A 10,397-nucleotide genomic window follows, 5' to 3' on the forward strand; every position below is an offset into this window, starting at 1 on the left:
TATATATATATATATATATATATGTGTGTGTGTGTGTGTGTGTGTGTGTATACATATATGTATGTGTGTATGTACGTATGTGTTTATCTACGTATGTGTATATTTAAGTATATGTAGTGTGTGTATGTATATATATATATATATATATATATATATAAAGTATACATACCTGACAAGTCATATGGTTACTGTCATTATATCAGATTCCCCACTTAAAAGAAAATCAAAATGAGGGACACCATTCAAATGAACAAACACACTCATAGCAATCGCTAAGTTATTTATTTAATCAACCCACTGAAACTAGTATACTTCTGAAATAAATGTCTTCAGAATAACGGAAGATTCAACTGAACAGAAAAAATTATCGTATAGTGATAATTTTAGTTTGAAATTATTAGTTTTTTTTGTGTTTCTCACTGTACATTCTATTGTTAATAAAGTGGTGTTCATTATAATATATCGCCCTTCCTTGTCTATTTTATGCATCCCTTTTATTTGTATAGTGTTTTAAAACAATTTCCTTGTCAACGGAAAGTTCAGAATAACGGCATCTCAAATCAACAAAATTGCCGTTATTTGGGAAGCTTACTGTATGATACTAGAAACGTGAAATCGGTATTTACATAATGTGTTTCGTTTGTATTTGCTCTGCAAATATTTTAATAGTTATTAAGTATATTTAAGTATGCAAGAAAGATAACGTTTTCAAAATAGAGCAAATGTTATGGATGTTTTTTAGTGTTTTTTTATGCTTCTCGTCAATTTTTGTATATTTCGGCCATCAAGATTAAAATCTGGCATAACCTTCTGCTTCACTAAAATCTTTCCATTAATTCCATATTCTGAGTACTTATATAGATAAACACTTCTACACATACACAAACACACACACAGACACATGCACACACGCACACATACATACATACATACACACATGCATATATGCCTATATATGTATGTATATATACATACACACATATACACACATACACACACACACACACACACAGACATATATATATATATATATATATATATATACATATACGCATATATGTATGTATATGTATATATATATACATTATATATATACATATATATATACATTATATATATACATATATATATACATTATATATATACATATATATACATATATATATATATATATATATATATATATATATATTTATATATATGCATACATATATGAATATATATATACACATATATGTATTTATACAAATATAAATTATACAGACATACGTACATACATACATACATGCATACATACAGCCGATTTGGCCTCTTTCACATATTGGATACTGCATAAACATTTCAACATTTAAAAGCACCTACCCATATAGACTGAAATCTACATAAAATTAGCTGCTTAATTGTATAGTCACATGACAATTTAGGTTAATTTACAAGCCAAATTAAACCGAATCGTATACAAAATCACATAATTTTGAATTGCGGCTATGATAGATTGTGTTTCATATCACACTGGATATTGAAACTGGAGAACGTCTCCTTTGGGTGGGGCTCCTACAAGGTGGTGCGTTGTACCCTTTATATTTGACATGGTACTGGACTATGCGCCCCTGATGAGAAACTGAACCTCATTATCACACCAAGGAAGACCAGAGAGCTAGTTGGGTGACACTAATTGACCTGGAAAACAAAAACCGAGAAATCGAATAGATGGACTAGAACGCTCTTGGCCACAACTAACTCAAAAATGTTTCAGGTGCTCTTCTGAAGCTAGGTTTTTTGTTGCTGTTTTTTGTTTTGCTTTTGTTTTTTTTTATTTGTTTTTTGTACTTCGTATCATTCATAGTGAATTCGGAAAGACATTAATATGTGCAAAGGCCTTGTCTGGAATAATGCTCATTGATATAAAGTATTTATGGACCTACTATTGTATAGTGAAACTGTACACCCTTCACGGTAAAAAATGGTAGTAGCAAGCCATTATAAATAGACCAGTAGCCGATCGATAGGATAAGGTCGAGTAAGGTCGAGAGTACGTGTAGACTGTGTTGATAGTCGTGTCTGTGCTGATATAATAATTATACTGTGATACTGAGTGAACGTTATAACAATCCAACCTTTTGAGGATAATAAAACTATTACGAGTGGAGGTCATACAGTGTCAGATAGAACCATTCTATCGACGACTTCGGAATAATACAATATCTGTCAGAGCGGCAACCGTCGTCATAAGATAGATACATCAGTGGCAAAAGACCGCTTTACAACAGTGGCGACGAGGAAAAACAAATTTGTGCGGAGTGGAAAAAAAAAAAACATTCGCACGGAGAGTTTAATTCACGTGGAGAATTAAATAGCTCGGCAAAAAAGAAACAAAAATCTTGTGCAAACTTACGAAAATCGTAAAATATGGAAGACTTGTTAGCTGGGATAATTGAGTTGCAAAAACAGCAACAACAACAACTCGAGGAGCAACGAGATCAACAACACGGATATGGCAGCAAATGTTACACTTAATGAAATTGATAACCAATCCGAAGAATACATTTTCACCTGACCATGTGGAAAATTCCACAAGCGAATTCAAATATGACCCCAAAGAAGGAGTAACCTTCGAGGTTTACTTTCGAAGATTTCAACAAATCTTTGAAAAGGTATATCAGGATTGGACGGACGATATGAAAACGCGTTGACATTTTGTGCAAAATATTTAGTGAAAAGAACTCACTGTTTAATACTAGATGGAAATGTTTAAATATAGAAAAGAGCGAAGATGAAGACTTCACTACTTACGCACACAGAGTCAACAAAGAATGTGAAAAATTCAGGCTAGACATGCTTACTCCAGATTCTTTCAGGTGTTTGACTTTTGCACAAGGATTGACAGATAGAAGGGATGCAGAAATCTGAACAAGAATTCTATCAAAACTGGAAATGAACCAGGATTTAACATTGCAGAAACTGTCGGAAAAGTGTGACAAGATATTAAAATTAAGGCATGACACGGAAGAAATTCAACGGAAAGAGTGTTTCCACATAAGACCAATGCAAAAAGTCGGAAGACAAAGTGTTGCAGAAAAAAAAAACAGAAAAAATATCGGGATGCAGATCTATGTCTTGCATGTGGTGGGATGCACATGATAAAAGATTGTTCGGATAAAAAAGCAAAGTGTTTCTCCTGCGGGTTTGCAGGACATATAAAATCGTACTGTAAAATTAGAATGATAGGAAAATGGAACAAACAAGGAAAATGAATAGTTTGTCAGCAGAAAAGTTGTGACTACAACAAACAGAAAATTCGTGAATGTAAGAATTGAAAATACTAGTATCAGAATGCAATTAGACACGGGAAGCAACATCACAATCATAAATAAGTAAACATGGGAACAAATGGGTGAACCAAAATTAAGTGGCTCGAACAAAATAGCGTACGGTGTTACGGGAAGAAAATTATATTTCATGGGCGAACACGTTTGTAATATAATGTTTAAAGGTCGAACCAAAAAAGTGAATGTTTGTGTGTTGAAAATCCATGAATTTATTTGGCACCTAAGGTATGGAGAAATTTAATTTCTGGGTAACATCCATGAGCGCTTTATGCAATAACGTAAACGGAGCAGTCAAACGATCGAGCGAGGTCGACGAACTGAAACAAAAAAAATGTGATGTGGAACGTCGTGCAGTAACTCTGAAAGAAATAAAAAGAAATGCGAGATATGACAAATTTATTAATGAGACAAAAAGAAAATTGTGGTCGACAAAAGGAAATAAAGAAAGGTCTGATGAAAAGAACCACCAAGATGTGAATGTGTACTCCATATGTGATGAACCTTGGCTGAAAGTGAAACTACCATCGTCCCGATTGCATATCGATTTTGCTGGCCCTGCAAATGGATATTATTACTTAATAGTAGTAGACAGCTACACAAAATGACCTGAGGTTGCGAGGTGTAAACAACCAACTTCATATATGGTAACAAACTTACACGAGCTGTTCGCAAGATTTGATTTACCGGATATAATTGTCTCTGATAATGGAACACAGTTTGTATCCTGTGAGTTTAAAAGATTCTGCGAGATGTTCACGTTAGAAGATACAACTATAGCACCGTATTACACTAGATCGAACGGAAGGGCCGAACGGTTCGTGAACACTTATAAGAGAGCTTTAAAGAAAGCTAATAAGCAAAGGAACGAGATCGCAATCCAACAATTCTTAAGGGTATATAGGGTAACTCCGAACCCAAATGCGCCAGAAGGAAGAACACCAGCAGAATTAATGTTTGCCAAAAAGGTGAAGTCAGTATTCGATAAACTGTTACTAGAGAAGAAAAAACACGTGCTAATAAAGACATGCCTAAATTCTTTATAATAAGTGATAAGGTATATGTAAGAATGTACAAAAACGGTAAGCAATGCTGAGAAAGAGAAGTTGTAACATACATAGGAATAATGATGTATGGTGTAAGAAGTAAAAATGGAATAATAGAAAGGGGACATAGAAATCTGCTTAAGAAAAGTCATAACAAAGGAACCAACAAGAATAGAAATACCGATGCATTGGCTATATGACACTTTTCTCATTCTAACACTGTTATAAGAAGTCGAAACCACACGTACAAGGAAAAGGAAGAACGCTGAATTCCTAGAAGTAAACCCTCAGAAGAAAATATATTAAGTATATATTTAAAAAAAGGAGGATGTAGGATGAATAAAAGAAATTGATGTTAAATTTAAAAAATTAAAAGGCGAGATGTATAGTGAAACTGTACATCCATCCCGGTAAAAAATAGTAGTAGAAGCCATTATAAATATACCAGCAGCTGATCGACAGAAGAAGGTCGAGGGTACGTGTAGACTGTGTTGATAGTCGTGTCTGTGCTGATATAGTAATTATACTGTGATATTGAGTGGACGTTATAACAATCCAACCTTTTGAGGATAATAATACTGTTACGACTGGGGGTCGTACAGTGTCAGATAGAACCATGCAATCGACGACTTCGGAATAATACAATATCTGTCAGAGCGACAACCATCGTCAAAAGACAGATACAGCAGTGGCAAAAGACCACTTTACAACATCTAATTCTCCAATAAGGTTATCTTCATAGCCGAGATCTTGGATCCTTACAAAGTCTATAACCAAACCTTTCACCGTAGCCGTTGTCCTAAAATACTCCGGACATCCGTCAGCATCTACTAGATACAGAAGTGATCAATAAACAATTCAACGTGACATCTGCCAGTTGACTAAAAGGAGAGCAGGCAGACAACTGTAACATCCAGAATTGCCTGCTTGCTAAGTTACCATTTGGTAACCGACCCATGGGAGGTAGAACCGTAAGTGGCTTTCCCAGAACATGATTAATAACCTAATGGAGAATAGTAATCGGACTGCTGAACTCAGGTCACTGACGCTAGAACAGGATATTTGACGTATCCATCATTGTGCGCGGTAGACGTGCAGGTTGTAGACGAAAGAAAAAATATAGACTTCGTGAAAAGATGAAAGAAACACGTAAGGAGGAAAGAAACATGAAAGGATGAAAGAAACAAAAAATGAAAAATAAGTGAACACTGATCTTAAATTGATTTTAGTTGTACCAGTTACATTACGTCATATTTCGAAGGTTATGCTTTTATAAACGAAGAGCAAGATATAGCTACGAAATGCTTATTGAACTAAAGAGACAGTAAAGGCCTTTAGAGCTTTAAGTGGTGACCGAAAGTGTCAAGTCACATATCTTTCGATGCTATACTGCACAATGTCAGTAATGTTGACGTTTTTATTAGAAAACAATACACAACACCACTCGTATGACAAACTGCTTAGGATAAATGCAAAAAATGCTTCTCATAATGAATATATTCATACATTACAACACAAAGAATATTCGTAAAACATCCCCATAAGAACTTCCTATAAATGAAATAATTTATCTGCTGGGTAATTGACATTCACAAAGGTACATAGTTTTTGTTTTCCAGACAACAAGAGGCGCCTCTTGTTGTCTGGAAAACAAAAACTATGTACCTTTGTGAATGTCAATTACCCAGCAGATAAATTATTTCATTTAGAACTAGTGAGAAACAGAATGTATGTGGTCAACTTTTCGAATGTACAACTTCTCTATACAGTTTATAACTGTACAAGTGTACCCATAATTATTATTGTTAATGATCATGTTTTTATGTGTTTAAGTAATCGTCAGGCAAAGATGGGGTTTTTAAACTTGCAAAATAAACTTAGTTGTATTTTGCGAATTCAGTCTACGAGTAAATTTTAGAATATGCAAAACTTGTTAGAAATTTATCGTGTAACTCTTGCCTGTTATTATTTCTATCTAAATTAAGGCGGTGAGCAGGCAGAACCGTCGAAATGCTGGTGGACTTGCGAAATTTATTGTTCTAAACAATAACGAAATAAGAAAAAACGTTAATAAAAAAGGCTAAATTGAAAACGGTCGTGCCTTCGATATAATATGTTTGAAATAACAGCTACCCTTCAGAGAGACAAACAGATAGATAGATAGATAGATAGATAGATAGATTTATTTCATTTTCTGAATATCAAATTCTAGTCTCAAGATATTGCTCAATCCAAAGCTATGATAGAAAACATTTGCTAAAGATGTCGCGTATTACAATCGACCCCCGAGTCACTTGGTTCCGAAGTGAATTTGTGAAACATATACGCAAGCACGAGTTTCGCTGGCTGCGATGTCAAACAACCAAATAAGAAGCATTTTCGTTGACGTAATACTTATAGCTGTATCACTCCATAAGTTAAATTATTATCGTTTTATGACAATAGAGTATAGTCATAATTCAACTGTGGATAGCAAGCTGCGTCGACTGGAAAATTTCGTGACTTTTTTTTTTAGATATTTCCTTTGCAATTTTCTTCTGAATCACGTAATTATGTTATCAACATTCAATATTAAGACAGAATAATTGTTGTTGTCATTGTTGTGGTGATGGGGTTGGTGGTGTTGGGTTCTGGTGCTGGCGGTGTTTTCAGACACAACAGTTTGTTTCCTATAGTCTTATACAGAACATTTGTAATCTTTCTGACTAGTTCTCTCTCCCCTCTCCCTCTCTCTGTAGCTTTTATTGTTTTGTTATATAATTTTCCTTTAGCTCCTGTTTCCCATCCAACACCACCACCTCCTCCTCCTCCTCCTTCTTCTTCTTCTTCTTCGTCACCCTCTTTATCATCATCATCACCATCATTATCATTATCGCCGTGAATAGTCACGTTTCACAGTCCTCCGTGTTGAAGATGTTTTGTTCTAACATTACCGTTTTTTTCTTTACTAATAAATGGCTTTGAAACGTTTACCCCATACAATGACGTAGATGAAAAGTTTATCTTTATACATTTTTAAAGCTATTTAACGGTTTTGACATTTGTAATATTTGCACGTTACAAGATGGCTGCCCCAGAAGTAGAAACAAAAGGTGCTTTACCACAGTTGCAGAAGCTATATCATAAACAAACACGATCCAATTATATTAATCAAACTGACAGACGGAACTTCGAACTGATACATTTGTACACGTATCATAACAAAAGACAAGCGCAAAAAAGCTTTAATTATAAAAAAAAAAAACTAAAACAGGATAAAATGCATCAGTATTATTAACATTTCATCGTCTGTTAAGGTTGTGGAATAAGGGGGTGGTGACCTAGTGAACGGAAAAACAGAAAGTTAGTTATGTCCCAAAGGACAGCGTCTCGTTGTCCTGCTAATTCTTCTAGAAATAGGGTAGAAAGGAAAGTTACGTGCCTGTTTTTCAAACAATGGGTTGTGGCCAGTTTCCCCGTGAAAGATAATTTAGAGGCTACTCTTCTTTAGTGTGAAATAGAATGTGTGATTCACCAACAAAGGTGCAACATACGAACGTGTGTTGTCTAGTCTTTATGATTGATGGCAAAACGTTAATGACAAATTTCTGTTACTGTTTATAGGTTTGAGAAATACGGGAATCACAGCCAAAGATAATGGTACTAACCTCGATCCTTGGTTTGCTGTTACCTCTTTGAAACATTACAGGCATTTAACGAGCGCAAGGGTGAACCACATTAACGTTTGATCTGTATGGGCAACTAAATTTTTATGATCTACGAAATCAACAAGAACATCCAGGAATTAAACCGACTGAAAGTTGATTAAACAGGTAATAAAGAGAAGGCATTATGTACTATTAACAACGCTTGAAGGATTACTTACGTAGAAGAAAAGCTGAAAATAGAGGAGAGGCAACAACAACATATTTTAGATATAAGAACATGGTTTCAGCTACCGCTGTTCCTAGTGTACAATCAGCTACAGCATCAAGGACAAACAGTTCAAATAAACGAAATTGTACCATTGCTTTGTCCTTCAAACACTGGAGACTAATAACCATGCTCTGACTACAACATCAGTCATGCGCTGACATACTCTTCTATGAAATGAAACATACTATGACTATGGAGTATGGCTTCAGCTACAAATCTCCTCCCCAGCACAGAACCGAAGAAAGGCTGCTCGTAACAGTACGTTCTCATCACCTTGTAATGATGGAGAGATGAAAACTAGAGAAGGGTGGAAATTGTCGAAGACAGTGAGCTGACAGGATTGTTAGAATGCTAGACAAATTGCTTAGCAGCATTTCTTCCATCTTTACGGTCTGAGTTCAAATTCTACCCAGCTCGTCTTTGCTTTTCATCCTTTCGGGTTAATAAAATAAGTACCAGTCGTGAACTGGGTCGATGTAATCGACATACCCCTCTCCTAGAATTGCTGGCTTTGTGCCAAAATTTGAAATCATTATCATTATTGCGGCTACTATCCTTCTGCCGTTGTTATTAGAGACTGGAATTAAGAGAGTGCTTAGAGGGTCGGATAAAGTCTTGGAGTATTTTTTCAGGGTATTTTACATCCTGATTTCAAGTTTCACCGCAGTCGTCTTTGTATTTCATCTTGCCACTTTGATAAAATGAAGTGTTTGTCAAACACTTGGATCATGATATCAAATAAAACCCTTCTCTCAAAATTGCTAGTCTTATTTCAAAATAACTGGAATTTGAAGAGGCGAGTATGCAGAATCATCAGGCGTCGGAGAAAATGCTTAGTAGCATTTGTTCCGGCTTTTATGTTCTGAGTTCAAATCTCGCAGAACTCAACTTTGCTTTTCATCCTCCGAGGTCGACTATATAAAGTGCCAGTCAAGTACTGGAGTCGATATATTTGACTAACACCGCAACAGGCTTACTGGCCCTGTTCCAAAAATTGAAACAAATATTGTTATTATTATTAATCCGCGTTCGTAAGCGAAAGCAGGGTATTGTAGTCACTCATCTTTGTCTGCTTGTCTGTGTGCTTGCAAAACTACTGAAAAACGGCTGAACGGATTTTCACCAAATTTGGCAGAAATATTCAAAGAGTGAGTGGATCGGGATGATAAAAATTTGGTTTGAGTATCCTCAAAACTGGCGGACGGGTGAATCAAAGAGTTTTGACAGTGCAGATTCTTTGAGAATGAATTTATGTGCACGCAGGGTATGCATCGTTTTGGCATGTTCTCACCACAAGAATCTATTAGTATATATATATATATATATATCAATTAGAAAATGGAGGATAATATACTGAACCCAACGACTTGTATCCCGTTGAATTCATTAACTTAATTTGTAACTAAAGTGACAAAAAACCACAAGGTACAAGTGTTTGTGACAAACCATGTTATATTGACAACCGGGTTTATAAATAAAAGTACATAAGGAATTTGAGAATAAACATTAACTTAATCTTACAGCTGTTTCGGCCTAGTTTGGCATGCCCCATTCTTTCTGAATAGTTCCTGCCGATTTTTATTTTTAATTTCGTTTTTGTTTTTGTTTCTATTTCACTTTTGTTTTTATCTCTTACTGTATATTTGTATGGAATTCTTTGTGAATCTCTGAAGAGGCCTAGCGAATCGTGCATGTACCCCCATTTCAGCATTTCATCCGCTAATTACTCCGGCATGACCGATAACCAAATCCAGTGGCTAGCCTTTTCCACTGTAATTTGGATATCGGTCATGGTGGTATTTACCTTACGATGAGTTAGGCCTAACGATAACAACAATCGCCTCACACAGATATATGTACATATATTAATATTTGTTCTTATGATCAATTATAATTTTAAAAAATTACATTAATCTGAAGGATCACCCCATTCATTTGTAGAGTGCAAATTTATTATTCTTTAACACGAATAGTATAATGACAGTGACTTCAAAGTTTCAGCCAGTTAAACCATCGTCAGATTGAGGATAGCTTACCAAGCCGAAACTTCGAAAGTCATTGTCAATACTCTTCTTGTGAATGAAAAATATATGTGTGTGTGTGCGTGTAT

Source organism: Octopus bimaculoides, chromosome 1 (assembly GCF_001194135.2).
Source record: "Octopus bimaculoides isolate UCB-OBI-ISO-001 chromosome 1, ASM119413v2, whole genome shotgun sequence".
Classification (NCBI taxonomy): domain Eukaryota; kingdom Metazoa; phylum Mollusca; class Cephalopoda; order Octopoda; family Octopodidae; genus Octopus; species Octopus bimaculoides.